We start from the raw sequence: 14,303 nt of genomic DNA on the forward strand, positions 1-14,303 counted from the left end.
TTGAGAGCTCCGCTGGTTTCGAAGTGCCGGCGGGTTTGGGCATCCCCAGAGGGGAATTCCTCACCGTGACCGTAAGACCAGTCCGCCCACTGCTAGAAAAAGGACGCCCCCGGCTGCTGCCAGAGGGAACCCCAGATCTAGGCAGTGGCACGGGCACTCCGCCCCCTTGCAGGTAACGGAGTCTGGTCCGCAACTCCGAGATGGTCATGAGTCAATCCACGAAATGGGGGCATGAGTCATCCACGAAAGCCACCTCAGCGTGCTTCATGCCCAGGCACGAGAGGCAGCGATCGTGACCATCACCCGGCGTCAGGTAACGACCGCACCCAGAAACGCATGGATGGTATGATATCTTTAAAAAGACGCGTCTTTAAAAAGAAGTTCCACCCGTGAATCACTTTTAGTATGGAAATTGCTCTTTTAATGTGCTGAAGCGCACAGGGGAGATGGCCGTCTGCAACACACACAGGGGTAGTGCAACCTGCTGTGTGCAACCCACTCGACACGGGAAAACCACCACCGCTGAAGCGCCGTCCACCAGCACGAGAGCCCACCGAAGAGCGTGCTTGACTGTAGTTTATCACTACTGCAGAGGTCAGGAGCAGAACGATAGAACCGCTCGGCTCCGAGGCAAAAAGCTGAATATGCGCTGCACCTGCTGCCTACTTATACTCACGCTGTGATCAGCAGCAGCTGGATGCAATAATCGCATGCCAATGTGCATTGGCTCGTTTAGTTTACACTCTAAGTAGATTGGTCCCTCTAAGCGAGATCCCAATTTCGACCCAATTGACGTCGAGAGTGACCGACTGAAAGGGAACTGTATTGGACATTACATGTATTGGACATAAATTTTACGGTAGTATATCGTTTTTGGAAGTGAAAAATACTTCATAATTTACAGTGAATAACCGTGAAATTGACATTCCCAGAATTCCATGCGTTACATTTCAAATTTGATGGGTTTTTTTGTTTAAATAACTATGTTTCTTAGTTTTTTTTCTTATCAGTTTTGTATATTAGGGTTGTGTGTTACACCTAATGTTGTTAAATGAATGTTTATTGCATTATTTCAGTTTCATGTGTGTTACCATGATGGTGTTTAGTGTTTGTGTGAATGACACTGTGCACTTTCTATATATGTTATTATTTAAAAGCTGCTTGTGATGGGCTTTGGATCATCATGTGATTTTCTCATCACCACCTGCATGCATTTGGTGGTTATCAGTGTATTACAAAGGTACAAAACAGATTTCAGTACTTCAATAAGGTTGGTATATTAACATTATATCAGTGAATGAAATTACGGTATTTAACTGTAAATTTAGGTTAAAACCGTAAAACCTAAAACGTTGCAACCGTATTTTTTACGGTAAAATTCTGGCAACCACAGCTGCCGGTTCTTTACCGTAAATTTTACGTATTTTTTTTTACAGTGTAGATATTAGGAACAAAAGTGCTTAAAAGCATTGTTCTTGTAGCACTTCACATCAGGAGCATTACCCTATTGACTAATTGCATGCAAACATACTGACTAACGGATCATGTAAGCTTGACTGGCTGATGGGTAATCAATGAAACCAGTACACTTCACTGATTGTGTAAAAATCAATCTCACACAAGATCAAAAGAGACAATAAATGAACGGGTCAAAAACAATGCATGTACTTTTCTCCTTTATATCAGCAGAGCTTGTAATCATACAAATAATCCACATTTTAGGATCATAAAGACGAGGGCTCTGTTCTTCACATGTCGCTCAATAAATGTAAAATAACGCAACTTGTCAAAGCTTCTCATTTTTGTAAGTATCATCCAAATCATATATATTAATTTTGGACTATGTACATAAATTAATTAATTCATTCATTCATTCATTCATTCATTATATGTCATTACATTATTTCGAGCATAAAAAACAATGGGGAAAATTTGAAAAATATATTTTATATTGAGTTATTAAGAAGATAAGACAGTATATGATTGTTTTAATGAAACTTTGTACAAAGATGATTCTCAACTATTAAATATACTACACAATTATTTGAAATACTATTTTACTTTATACAATATATTTGTAAACTTGGCCATAATTGGGTATTCCCTTTCCATACATTGATTGTATCTATACATTGTATATAATTTACCTATATGTTCTCGGGGCAACATGTAATGAAAAAGAAGTGTTATAATGAGAGTAACAAATTGGTCAAACTTTCAGATCTCCTATTTTATAGGAATAATGTTATGCAATATATTTCCCAATTCATTTGTTGTGTCTTTTCAAAATGTCTGATAAACATGTTCTGCTGTCCTCTACAGAGGACATGTATAAAATTGATGCCCTGTTTTGTAACAGAAAGTTATCTTCTGATTTGAATCCCCATAAAGTTCTCCTGAGAAAAATGAGTCAGATTTAAATGACAATTAAATGATAAGAGTGCTGAATTCAGTCATTCAGTCAATCACTATGTTTCCATCCAAAGTTGCGAATGTAACTTTTGCGCAAAAATTGGAATATCGCATAAACCATTTGCAAATGAAGCACTGTTTCCATCCAATGAGTCAAAGAGAACAAAATCGTCACTTCCTGATAAACTGGCATTAAATATCACTAAGAAAAGTAGGAGAAGCCACTGAATATAATAATTTTCATATATAATACATTACTTCACCTCAAGAGCGAGCAGACGAAACACAATAAATGCGGTCATTGCTTTCGGAGGAGAATGCCTGCTGTTTGGGAATGCAGTCTTGTAAGACAGTTCTGGGAGGCAATTATACAGAAATACTTTGACGACATACTTTGGCTCAGGCATTGCAAAATGACCAAAACAACATTTCAGATGCTGTGCAACGAGACTGGTCCACTGGTTAGTCAAGTTATGCCATCCTATCGTGCAAAGTCACCTGATTTTTTTTATGTGCATGGAGGAATTTATTCGGGAAATGTGTTTCCATCTTCCATTATTTCCATTAACTCAAATTAAGGGATTAAGTTTTTTTTTGGTTATTTGTTTTTTTTTCAAAATTTGCCATTTCCATCACTTGTTTCTGATGTGATATGTGCATAAAAACAAGGTGATGGAAACAGCTAATGTCAGTCATTTGTATAGACCAAGTAGAGGGAGTTTTTATGGTCAAAAGCCCTGAATGTGTATGTATGGTCTCAGAAAAAAATTTGCTAAAATATATTGTCATCTACAGAGGTCTCAGGAACCTATTACGTTCACTTGACAGGTTCTGTTATTCTGCTTAACACTAGTTGGAACCCTGAAAATTTAATTAATTAAATTAATTAAAATTTAAATAATAATTTTATTTTACACTAGAACTTAAGTTCCACACTAAAGTAGTAGCCAACCTTTGTACTCTTCCATGTTTTCAATAAAATGATGCAAGTAGATTTGTCAGAGTGGAAAGCTGATGGTACAGGTGTAAAATGTATAAATATGTCTGTTTGTTTGCCTGCTATCCTTCAAACTTTGAAGGTGTTTTACAATTTCAGACTATGTTTTGTCAAACCAACATTTAAAGGTTGTCTTGATGAACTTTCTTTTTGCAGGTAAAAATTACATACTATTACTACTTTATTTATTTTGCCCACTCACAATTCTATCAGTATTTCATATTATGTATTGTGTTCAGTAGAATCCTGTGGTGGAAATGACTATGTTGAATTATTTTTTTTTTTCACACTTCACACATCACATTTATCAGATTTCATATCAAGCATACTCTTCACTGACACTCTTATCTTCTTGGTAAGCAAATACACTAACTTTTTTTTTTTTACTTAAACATTTTAAGATGGATTTTCATACTTTTACATTTAATAAGACTGAATGTCTGGGACAGGATAATGGTAATGGCAAAAAAATATATACATATACATAAAAGGCTTAGGAATCAGCAAAATAACTAATGAAAGCATGGTAAAAAAAATTCAAGACAGATGCAACCGAATGCAATCTTCATATAAAAGATGAATGGGGACAAAAGAGGGTGGGGGAGGAAAAGTGTATCCAGTTTTCTGTAAGAAGGAAAACTACAATAAACAATAAAATAATTACAATAATCTAAAAATCCTATGTCTATGACTTCCTTATACGCGTATCCACAATTTTATATCTTTAAAGCTGCAGTCCGTAAGTTTTGCCTCTTTGTCGCCAACTCTGTTTGAAAACCTGCAATTGCAGCTGTCTGTGGAATTATCTTCCTTGTGTGGGTTGTGCGCCGGCACGGCTCCAACGCGGATGAATCTAATGTTTTGAGGTGAATGTGTGGCAGTCAGTCACCGCACCGGTCTGGATATTTACTGTACTTCGCAATCACAGATTCTAGCCTACTTCTTGGAATATATGACCCAAATAAGAATTTTCTCCGGATATTGTCATCTGAACAAGTAAGTAACAAGTCTGCCACATTTGTTCTGACCAACTGAGGGAAAAAGCATTACAATAAATCGCACTACCAATGGTGATTTAATCTAAAAATCAGTTAGCTCATATCACATCAAACTGTGCAAATTATTTTTATTGTTATACTTTAATTTAATTTAATTTATTTAATTTACTATGTGAATATAGTGTGTATTCGTGTGTAGATTTCCATTTCTGTACAGTCTCTAAATGTCATACCATTCAAATTTCATATTAAGAAATTATTTTAACCCAAAAAGCAAATTATGCTTCCTTCTAACTGGTTGTCTTTAAAATACAAATCTTGTGTAATCCCAGGCTATCTGTAATCAGAAGCACATTTAAAACTGGAATATAATTTAATTTAATTGACGTGTTTCATAAACACATAGTCCTTTCTTGATTACAATCCGCCATCAAAATGATACATTTAATTATTCTAGCTGCTCTGAGAAAAGGCTATAAATGAGCCGCCACCTGCAGGATCCTCACATGCGATAGCCTAGTAGCCCGGACAACTTTTTTATGTTTACAGACGTGACGTAATGATGCAGCGCCATGCTCAAATTTCCCGCGAAAACCTACCCATACCACTCAAATTAGAAAACATTATTATAAGCTAACCTTTGTGAATCGGGCTAAAGTAAGGTGATAGTTTTTAACACTGGCTGGTTATGTACTTGCTCAAATGTTGATTCCGGATCATTTTTAACCAAAGAAAGTTATGGACTGCAGCTTTAAATGAATGTACAATAATTTTCTGTACACTTGTGACTGACTGCTACATTATTTAGAAGACCTTATTCTCTACTTATGTTCAAGTCAGATAATGTAATGTAAATGATTCTTTACTCTTGTAATTTAATATCTGAAACAAAATAAATAATAATTATATCTGTTAACTTTCCAATTCAGTCTTTGTAATCCTCAGTGTGAAATTAGATAATGGAATTGACTCACCTGTTTAAGGATGCCAGCTGCCATTTCATGACCACAGTCAAAGATCACATGGAACTCTTTTCCTCGTTTCATTTCTTTAAGAAGGGGCTTGGCATCTTTTGTTTCTGCTGGTAGCTGCCGGATTTTTAATCGGATGTTGTAACGAGATGGAGCCTTGATGAGCTCCTGTAATCGAATCAGACCTAAGTGGGAGAGAGAGACAGAATATAAATAAGGCTATTACAGAATTACAGGAATGTTCCAATAGTACCAATAGTTTCCAAAAATGAAAATTCTGTCATCATTTACTCACCCTGATGTTCTTACAAAGACATTTTTCTTTCATGGAACACAAATGGACAAGTATTGTTTATATTGTCACCAAATATTGTCACAAAATTAACTGCTGTGATGAGTCTGAATAAGACAAATGGGATTTGTTTATTACCTTTATTTTATGAAGGAGTGCAGCTTGGACAATCAGAAAAAAATAAATAAATCTAATTTTGTTTTCAATGGAAGAACAATTTGGATGATATTAAGCTAGTAAAGGATGACATAATTGTCATTTTTGGGTGAAACATTCCTTTAAATGTACAACAGAGCATCTGAAATATCATTCAGAGCCATCTATATAGAAGCTCCATTTCATTTAATTATTATCTTTCTAATTAGAAGAACATAAGAAAGCCATAAGGATAGATGTTTAAAATAATAATATTTGTGGGGAAATTAAATTGTTAAGCTGCATGGCCCCTCGCTATCTATCTTCTAACTCTTCTAACTCTCTTGCTCTCTTCTCTATTAACTACTTTTCAGTGAAATGTTGGACACTCCTGTCAATGAAATGCCACCTCCTAATGTAATGAAACATCACATTCCCACTTCAAAAGGTCATCAGCTGAAAAAAAAGATATCTAGGTTGCCCCCAAAATCCCATCGCCCTCATTTACTTCACACAATGGAGAATTTATATATCCAGTTCCCCATCAGAGAACTCGAGCTGAGTTCAAACTCTTTGGGAACGCCTCTGCATGACCATGTTCTAAAGCACGTGTGGCATCAGTCCAATGGAGAAGCGAGACGTCACAATTGTGGTGACATGAGCAACCAAGAATCTTAAAAGTGCACCCGGCACAGTGCATGTTAACTTCTGCTCTTCAGTAAGAGCATTGTGGTTGTGTGTTGTGTTTGCACAAGCAGTCAGTCAGATACACTTTATTAGTAAGAAAGCAAAAATATCAAAGTGTAAAAAAAAGTCAAAATCGGCGAAAAGACGACGGTTTAGTTTGTGTGTTCCTCCCTCCACTCGTTACCTCATGCTGGATAAGCACAATCTTTGTGTCATATTTTTGGGAGTGGAGCATGCACGGTCAGCTCTCAGGGGGGCTGATTGCCCTGATTGTGAGCAGCTCCCGCTTCCTGTGCACTGCTCCTGCCTGGCTCTCTTTGATGAGAGCTGCCAGTCTCACGATCCCTCTGGTTCCAGTCCCGCAGCTACCGAGGCACAGCGAAGATTGTTGTAATGGGGATCGCAAGTGGATTAAGCAGAGGCATCCAAGACGGGCTCGTCCTTATTTCGGTTCTCACCCGCTAGATCCACGGCTCCCACTCAGGGTTTGGATGCATGCTCTGCGGTCTCTTCCCCCCCAGAGAGAGCCAGGCGCTTCATCGTTCTTACTCCAAAGAGGTTGTTGTGATGAGCATCGACGCTGAGGAGACTGTTGACTCTCCGCCACAGTCCCTCGTGCATGAGGAAATCATGGAGGTTGTCACTCAAGCTGTGGCCAAGTTAAAAATCAATTGGCTGGCTGAGAAGCAGGATGTTCGTCAGAAGAGTAAATAAGATGAACGCTTCCTGCGAGTTAGATCACAACCTCCATGCTGGGGCCTTCTGTTTTTTCCTGACCTCCACACTGAAGTGTCGAGGTTGTGGAATAATCCCTATTCATCCCGGCCCCACAGCCCCACGGTTTCTGACTATTCTAATTTTGTCAGGTTGAATGAGCAGGGATATGGGACCATGCGAAGGGTGGCTTGTCTCTGAAGGCCCCGAGGCCTCCCACCAAGTCAGTCAGAACAATGTAGGCCTTGGTGGGGAAAGCTTATATAGTGGCAGGTCAGGCCAGTGCATGTCTGCACACCATGGTGGTGTTACAAGCATACCAGGCTGACCTGCTTAAGGACCTGAGTGAGAGTGAGGGTAGCTTCCAATGTGGTTTGCAAACTGCGTCAGGCCAAGGATCTCTCTCCATGCTACAAAGGAAATGGCCAGAACTATCGGCTTTTCAATGGCAGCCCTAGTAGCTAAGGAGGGACATCTGTGGTTGAATCTGTCTGAGCTGCAAGACAAGGACAGATTCTTCCTGCTGGATGCTCCACTCTCGCCTTTTGGCCTCTTTGGCAACACCGTAAATACTGTTATCGAGAGGTTTCAGGAGGCAAGGAAGCAGGTGGTGGTATTCCAGCGCTAGCAGCCCCCAGCCATCCCCTAGCTCCTCATATCACAAGGCCCAGAAATGGAGTGTTGCTACCCGTTCCCTCCCAGCAAAAAGAGCAGGGGTCGGGGTGTAGCTCTCGGTCGGTGTCTTCTAAGGAGAAAGCAGATCTGTGGACCGTCATTCTCTCAAGGAAGACCTTGGCCAAGAAGTCCTGATGCCATGAGTGTCAGGGCTTTGAGGGCGGACCTCCCTGGGGAGGAGAGCTCTCAGTATATGGTGCCCGATCCTCCGGTCGTTCCCTCCAGGTTATCCTCTTCAGGGCACCGAAGTGACTCCTCTAGCCATACCAGAGGCCAGCCCCGAATGGCTGGTTCCCTTAGTAAACTTTCTGGCAGCATGGAAACTTCTGCCAAATGTCTCACAATGGATCCTGCAGACTGTAGAGAGAGGCTTCAGAATCCAGTTTGGTTCTCGCCCACCTCGTTTCAACATGGTTGTTTCCACACTAGTGGGCCCCGAGCAGGCTCTGGTAATGGAACAAGAATTAAACACTCTCTTGAGGAAGGAGGCCATAGAACGTGTTCCTCCTCTCTTGAGAGAGTCTGGGTTCTACAGCCAATACTTCATCGTTCCGAAGAAGAATGGTGTGTTTTGCGTCCGATCAGAGATCTGTGTCTGCTGAACCACATTATCAAATGCTTTCGGTTCAAGATGCAGATTCAGATGCAGTCTCAGATCAGGTCAGATGATTGGTTTGTCACGATAGATCTCAAGGACGCATACTTTCATGTATCCATCCTTCCTTCGGCCTATCACTCTCACACCGCACTTTCACCAAGTGTGTGGATGCTGCTCTGGCTCCGCTGTAATTCCAGGGCATCCATATACCAAATTATATAGATGATTGGCTGATACTAGTGCAGTCTCAGCAGCAGGTGATTTGGCATCGAGATGTCATCCTCACCCATATGAAAGAGCTGGGGTTGAGGCTAAATGCCAAGAAGAGTGTGATTTCAACAGCTCAGAGAACCCCTTATCTTGGTGTGGTGAGGCCCAGTATTGCTCCTTGTCGTCGCGTAACGCTAAAGACAGATGTCTCCCTCACGGGCTGGGGAGCGGCATTAGTGGTCGCTCACCCAGGGTCTGTGGGTAGGCCACCATCTCACGTGGCACATAAATTGCCTGGAGATGCTGGCCGTGTTTCATGCATTGAAACACTTCTTTCCAGACCCGAGGGGTCATCATGTGCTTGTCCGCACAGACAACACTTCGGTGGTCTCCTACATCAACGACCAGGGGGGTCTGCACTCGCGCCCACAATACAACTATACTTGGCACACCAGATCCTCCTGTGGGCTCAGGGAAAACTCCTCTCACTCAGAGCAGTATACATCCCTGGGAACCTGAATCAGGGATCAGACATCCTGTCGAGACAAGGTCTGAGGCCTGGGAAATGGAGGCTCGACCCTAAGGTGATGGAGCTTCTCTGGAGGGAGTTCGGCCAGTCGGAAGTGGATCTATTTACGTCACAGGAAACGACATACTGTCCGCTCTGGTTCTCCCTTATGCATCCAGCTCCGCTTAGGCTGGATGCCATGGTGCAGAAGTGGCCAATGCTTGTCTGTATGCCTTTCCCCCAATTGCTCTGGTGGGTCAGAGCCCACTCGACCCGGAGTTTGGCGGCCTCCAAGGCCTTATTCATGGGTGTTTCCCTGCAGGGCATTCGTGATGTGGCAGGCTGGTCCTCTCCGCACACATTAGTTCGGTTCTATAACATGGACCTGTCCTCTAGCCCAGGATTCCAAGTCCTCTCGTCTTAGATGTGCTCACCTGATACACACCAGACAGGGACTTGTTAGTATGATGCAGTGGGCATTCTCGTTCCCAAAGCATCTAGACACAGCTCAGGTTACGTATGTATCCATGGTTCCCTAAAGGGAACAAGATGCTGCGTCTCTCTGCCATACTCCCTGCATCCCTGTAGGTGCTTCCTTCATCCATCAGAAGCTAACATGCGCTGTGCTGGGTGCACTTTTAAGCTTCCTGGATGCTCATATCACCCCGCTTGTGACATCTCGCTTCTCCATTGGACTGGTTCCACACCTGCTTCAGAACGTGGTCATGCATAGGCGTTCTCAAAGAGATATTTCTCAACTATCCAGGACCAAACAAGGAACCACAGAGTTAGTGTCTTCCTTAATCTATTTCAACATTGTTCTTTTCCCAAATGCCATGAGACTGTAAGGTGTGCCATTTGTAATTTTATGATTCAAGAGGGTGTTTACTTCCACCTGCTTTTGCCAAGCCACACTGCTGCTGACTCTACAGCATTCTGTCACCAAAGTATGGGCACAAAAGAAAACTTGGTGAAGATTTGTAACAAGACCATTTAAATATAAAAAAAATAATAATTGGCGAAATAAAAATTAAAAAAGTTATTAAAATGCTTCTTTCACATTTTTCGACATTTTCAAAGTGTAATATCCAGTAAGAGGCACTAAAAGTCTGACAGTGTAGGCTGTTGTACATATTTTGGCAGTTCGGAAATTAAATTAAAAGTGAGTGGCGCTACAAATGTAAGCAGAGGCACATTCTTCCAATGAGCCTGTGATGTTATTTTGTTTGCTGTTTCTTGTAACCAACTCATTTATAGGCTCAGTAGGGGAAAAACATGCCTCTACCTACATTTCCCCAGCTGAAATGAACAGTAATAGCAGTTAAACACTAACATCTTATAGCTTTTCACACAAATTATGATTACAAGGGCATATAATATTTTTTTTGTTGTTGTTGTTTGTTTGTTTTTTGTTTTGTTTTGTTTTGTTTTTTCCCCCACAGTTCCTACAAATTATGTTATGACCTCAAAACACTTTTAGCATAGTGCATAATTTGTAAACTAATAGATTTTGGTATTTGCTTAAGATAACCAGTTCCATCTATATATGACGTTTTTCAGCATAGTAAACTTGCTCAGTTGCTCACCTGATACCAGAGATGGACAGTATTTTAATTAAATGTATTTAAAATATGTATTTAATTACTTTTGAGTATTTTGTCATTTGTATTTTGCTGGAAAAAAAATAAAATGTAATTTGTAATTAAATTCTTTGAGAGACAGCATTTTGTATTTAAAATACTTAAAATACTTAATCAAGTAGGTCATTTTATTCTCAGATAATACAATATCTTCACCCGTGTTATTAGTACTGCCAACTATAGCCTATCACAGTTTTTGGCTAGATGCAAGTGAATCATATGACATCCTGTTGGATCCATAGGCAGAGTCTTAAATGGTTAGTTCACCCAAAAATGAAAATTCTGTTGTTAATTACTCACCCTTGTGTCATTCCTCTCCTGTAAGACCTTTGTTCATCTTTGGAACATAAATGAAGATATTTTTTATGAAATCCGAGAGCTTTTTGTCCCTCTAAAGTCCAGAATGGTAGGAAAGACATCATCAAGTAATCCAGGTAATTTAGTACATCATTAAGTAATCCAATTTATGAAGAGATGTGAGTGCTTTGTTTGCACAAAAAATATAATTTACAACTTTATTTACGAAAATATTATCCGAACACATGTGTTGTGGTACTCTAGTGAACACTTACTCATGAGCGTTGTGTTGACGTGAGTCTTCTATCCCATGAACACATGACAAATGCGTTGTGATGCTCTCATGAATGCACAGTGCAGATCAATATTTTCATAAAGTAGTAAATAGAACATAAATGAAGATATTTTTGATGAAATCCGAGAGCTTTTTGTCCCTCTAAAGTCCAGAATGGTAGGAAAGACATCATCAAGTAATCCAGGTAATTTAGTACATCATTAAGTAATCCAATTTATGAAGAGATGTGAGTGCTTTGTTTGCACAAAAAATATAATTTACAACTTTATTTACGAAAATATTATCCGAACACATGTGTTGTGGTACTCTAGTGAACACTTACTCATGAGCGTTGTGTTGACGTGAGTCTTCTATCCCATGAACACATGACAAATGCGTTGTGATGCTCTCATGAATGCACAGTGCAGATCAATATTTTCATAAAGTAGTAAATTATGTTTTTTTTTTGTGCAAACAAAGCACTCGCTTCATTTAATACAATTGCGGTTAAACCAATGGAGTCACATGGAGTACTTTAACAATGTCTTTCCTATACTGTTGTGGGCTTTGAATGTGTTTCTGTCCTTCCTGCCTATGGAAGGACAGAAAGCTCTTGGATTTCATCAAAAATATCTTTATTTGTGTTCGGAAGAGGAACGAAGGTCTTACGGGTGTGAAAAGACATGAGGGTGAGTAATTAATGAAATAATTTTCATTTTTGGGTGAGCTATCCCTTAAATTTGTTCATGGTTCCACCTTCCAACTGGAAAAACAAAATGAAAGAAGCTGTTTGGTGCTCAGTGCAAACTGGCTAAGTATGTAATAAAATATCAGATACTGCTCACTGAATCTTATTACAGGACAGAATGAAACGCAGTGCTGCTCTACAACTTTGCTTGCTAGCTGACAAGTGATGTTAGCTTGCTAGTAAAAGTCAGCTACTTGTTTCTATGGACAAAATTACATTTTAAAAGGGGCTTTATGAAAGAATTTAAGTATTAATCACATTTTGCCAATGTGTGAACAGCATGTAAAAAACCTTAAAAATGAGAGCCTGTAATGTTAATGTGATTTTAATTTTTTACTCTGGAAAAATCCAAGGAAAACTATCATAACAATGTCATTTTCATGAACCTCATCTGTTGACATGATATTGGTGAATCACTTTGGCTGTCACTCGCTCGCATTACTATAGAGTGTGTGCAAGAGCATGAGCAATAAGTTGCTGGCTACAGCTCACTTAATGGCCACCGGTGTCACTAATAACAAGGTTTTCTGAGTTGTACATAAAGCCCTGTAACAGCTAAATATCGGCTTTTTTAGGAGTTAATCTTTACTGTTGACAGTGAAATAGCTTGAGCCATCCTCTTGAGTAGAACTAGGCGATATGAAAATAAGGTTTCGCAGGACTGCTTAATTTTTGACACGCTGATAAAGACACGATGAAGGAGCGTTAAAAAGAAACATGAAAAAATAAAGCGTAGACATGCTTGATGGTATTCAAATAAACACAGTCTTAAGCGAACATAAGAAATTAGAAGAAATATGGATCAATATATTGGATTGTTTGTCTAGTGTTAGGGTTAAAGAATATGTTGTTTATAAGTTGCTCAAGGAGGGGAAAGCACTTCTCTTTCACTTGTGTGTATCTTACTCCAGTATTGCTAAATGTAATGTCACTGTCTCTTGCACTTCGAATGATTGCTTGTAAATATTGTTTGTATTTTTGTATTTTCAAATGACAAATTACTTGCATTTTAATTCAATACATTTCTCACACCAGTATATGTTATTTCAAATTAAATACATTTGATGAACTAGTATTTGTAATTTGTAACAAAATACTTTTTGATGTATTTGTGCCCATCTCTGCCTGGTACAGTATTGCACTTGTTATGCAAATCACTTGTGTAAGAGTCCCGTGAAACATGAGTCACAATAAAAGCTTAAAGACTTAGAAGCAAGCTAAAATTGCATGGTTGTGTCAGCAAATGTGTTTTTATCTCAAGTTTACTTTTATTAACACTACTCGTTTCCAATGAACATGGGTTGCTTGTAACACAAAGAAAGCAAATAAATAAGTCTAATCAATAAATCTGTTTATTCTTTATTTGTTTATAGGTTGGTTTTACAGATGTGTGTTTTTTTTTTTAGCTGGTCAGGCTAAATATCTATATCAGACAAGGATGGGAGACCAATTTAAATCAACTAAGACAAGCTTAAACTAGGATTTCCCCTGAAGGGCAAGGGAACAAAAGTTCTGCTGAGAGCTAGCTGCCTTACAATGTCTTTTTTTTTTTTTTTACATGCAAATTGTGACCAAGCTGGCGGTTTTACTGATTTGACTGGTTGGTGTAGGATATCAGACTGAATCAGACAATCTAAGATTTGGTCAAAACATGGTTGAAACATGAGGAGCCCAAAATTCCACAAGAGGCCCAAGACACAGGATGTCATAAATCAGACCCTAGCCAGTCTGAAGCAAGCCTAAACCACTCTGTCACAGAACAGCTTTCAACATTAACACCAGAGGAACACACTGATCATTACAACTCAGGAAGGAGATTGTCAATTTTAGGGCAAGTAATCAAGATTAAATGGTCAAAGAGATGACCGCATGACCATCATGTGATAGTAACTACAATCACGAGCACTTTAGAATTGACATCCCCCACCTAGGAGACAAAGAACAGACTTTCAGAGATTCCTTACAGACCTCTTAATCTCTGGTCTTCATACATTCACAGAATGGCTATAGAAACTGCCTTTCCATGCATCTAAATGACACTAAAAGGACTTATGAGCAACTAATCATTTCTATGCATAACTCCATATCATGTATGTAACCCACATGTGACTTATCAGGTCTTAATCATTTATTGTGTATGTATTTTT

The 14,303-nt window shown here is 39.3% G+C and overlaps 1 pseudogene; it reads right to left on the reverse strand.

Annotated features, from left to right (window-relative positions):
• LOC107581745 (glutamate receptor ionotropic, kainate 2-like) overlaps positions 1 to 14,303 on the reverse strand; it is a 250,680-nt pseudogene that overhangs the window by 179,063 nt on the left and 57,314 nt on the right.

The sequence above is a fragment of the Sinocyclocheilus grahami genome, unplaced genomic scaffold (assembly GCF_001515645.1).
Source record: "Sinocyclocheilus grahami isolate Dianchi unplaced genomic scaffold, SAMN03320097.WGS_v1.1 scaffold37.1, whole genome shotgun sequence".
Lineage (NCBI taxonomy): Eukaryota > Metazoa > Chordata > Actinopteri > Cypriniformes > Cyprinidae > Sinocyclocheilus > Sinocyclocheilus grahami.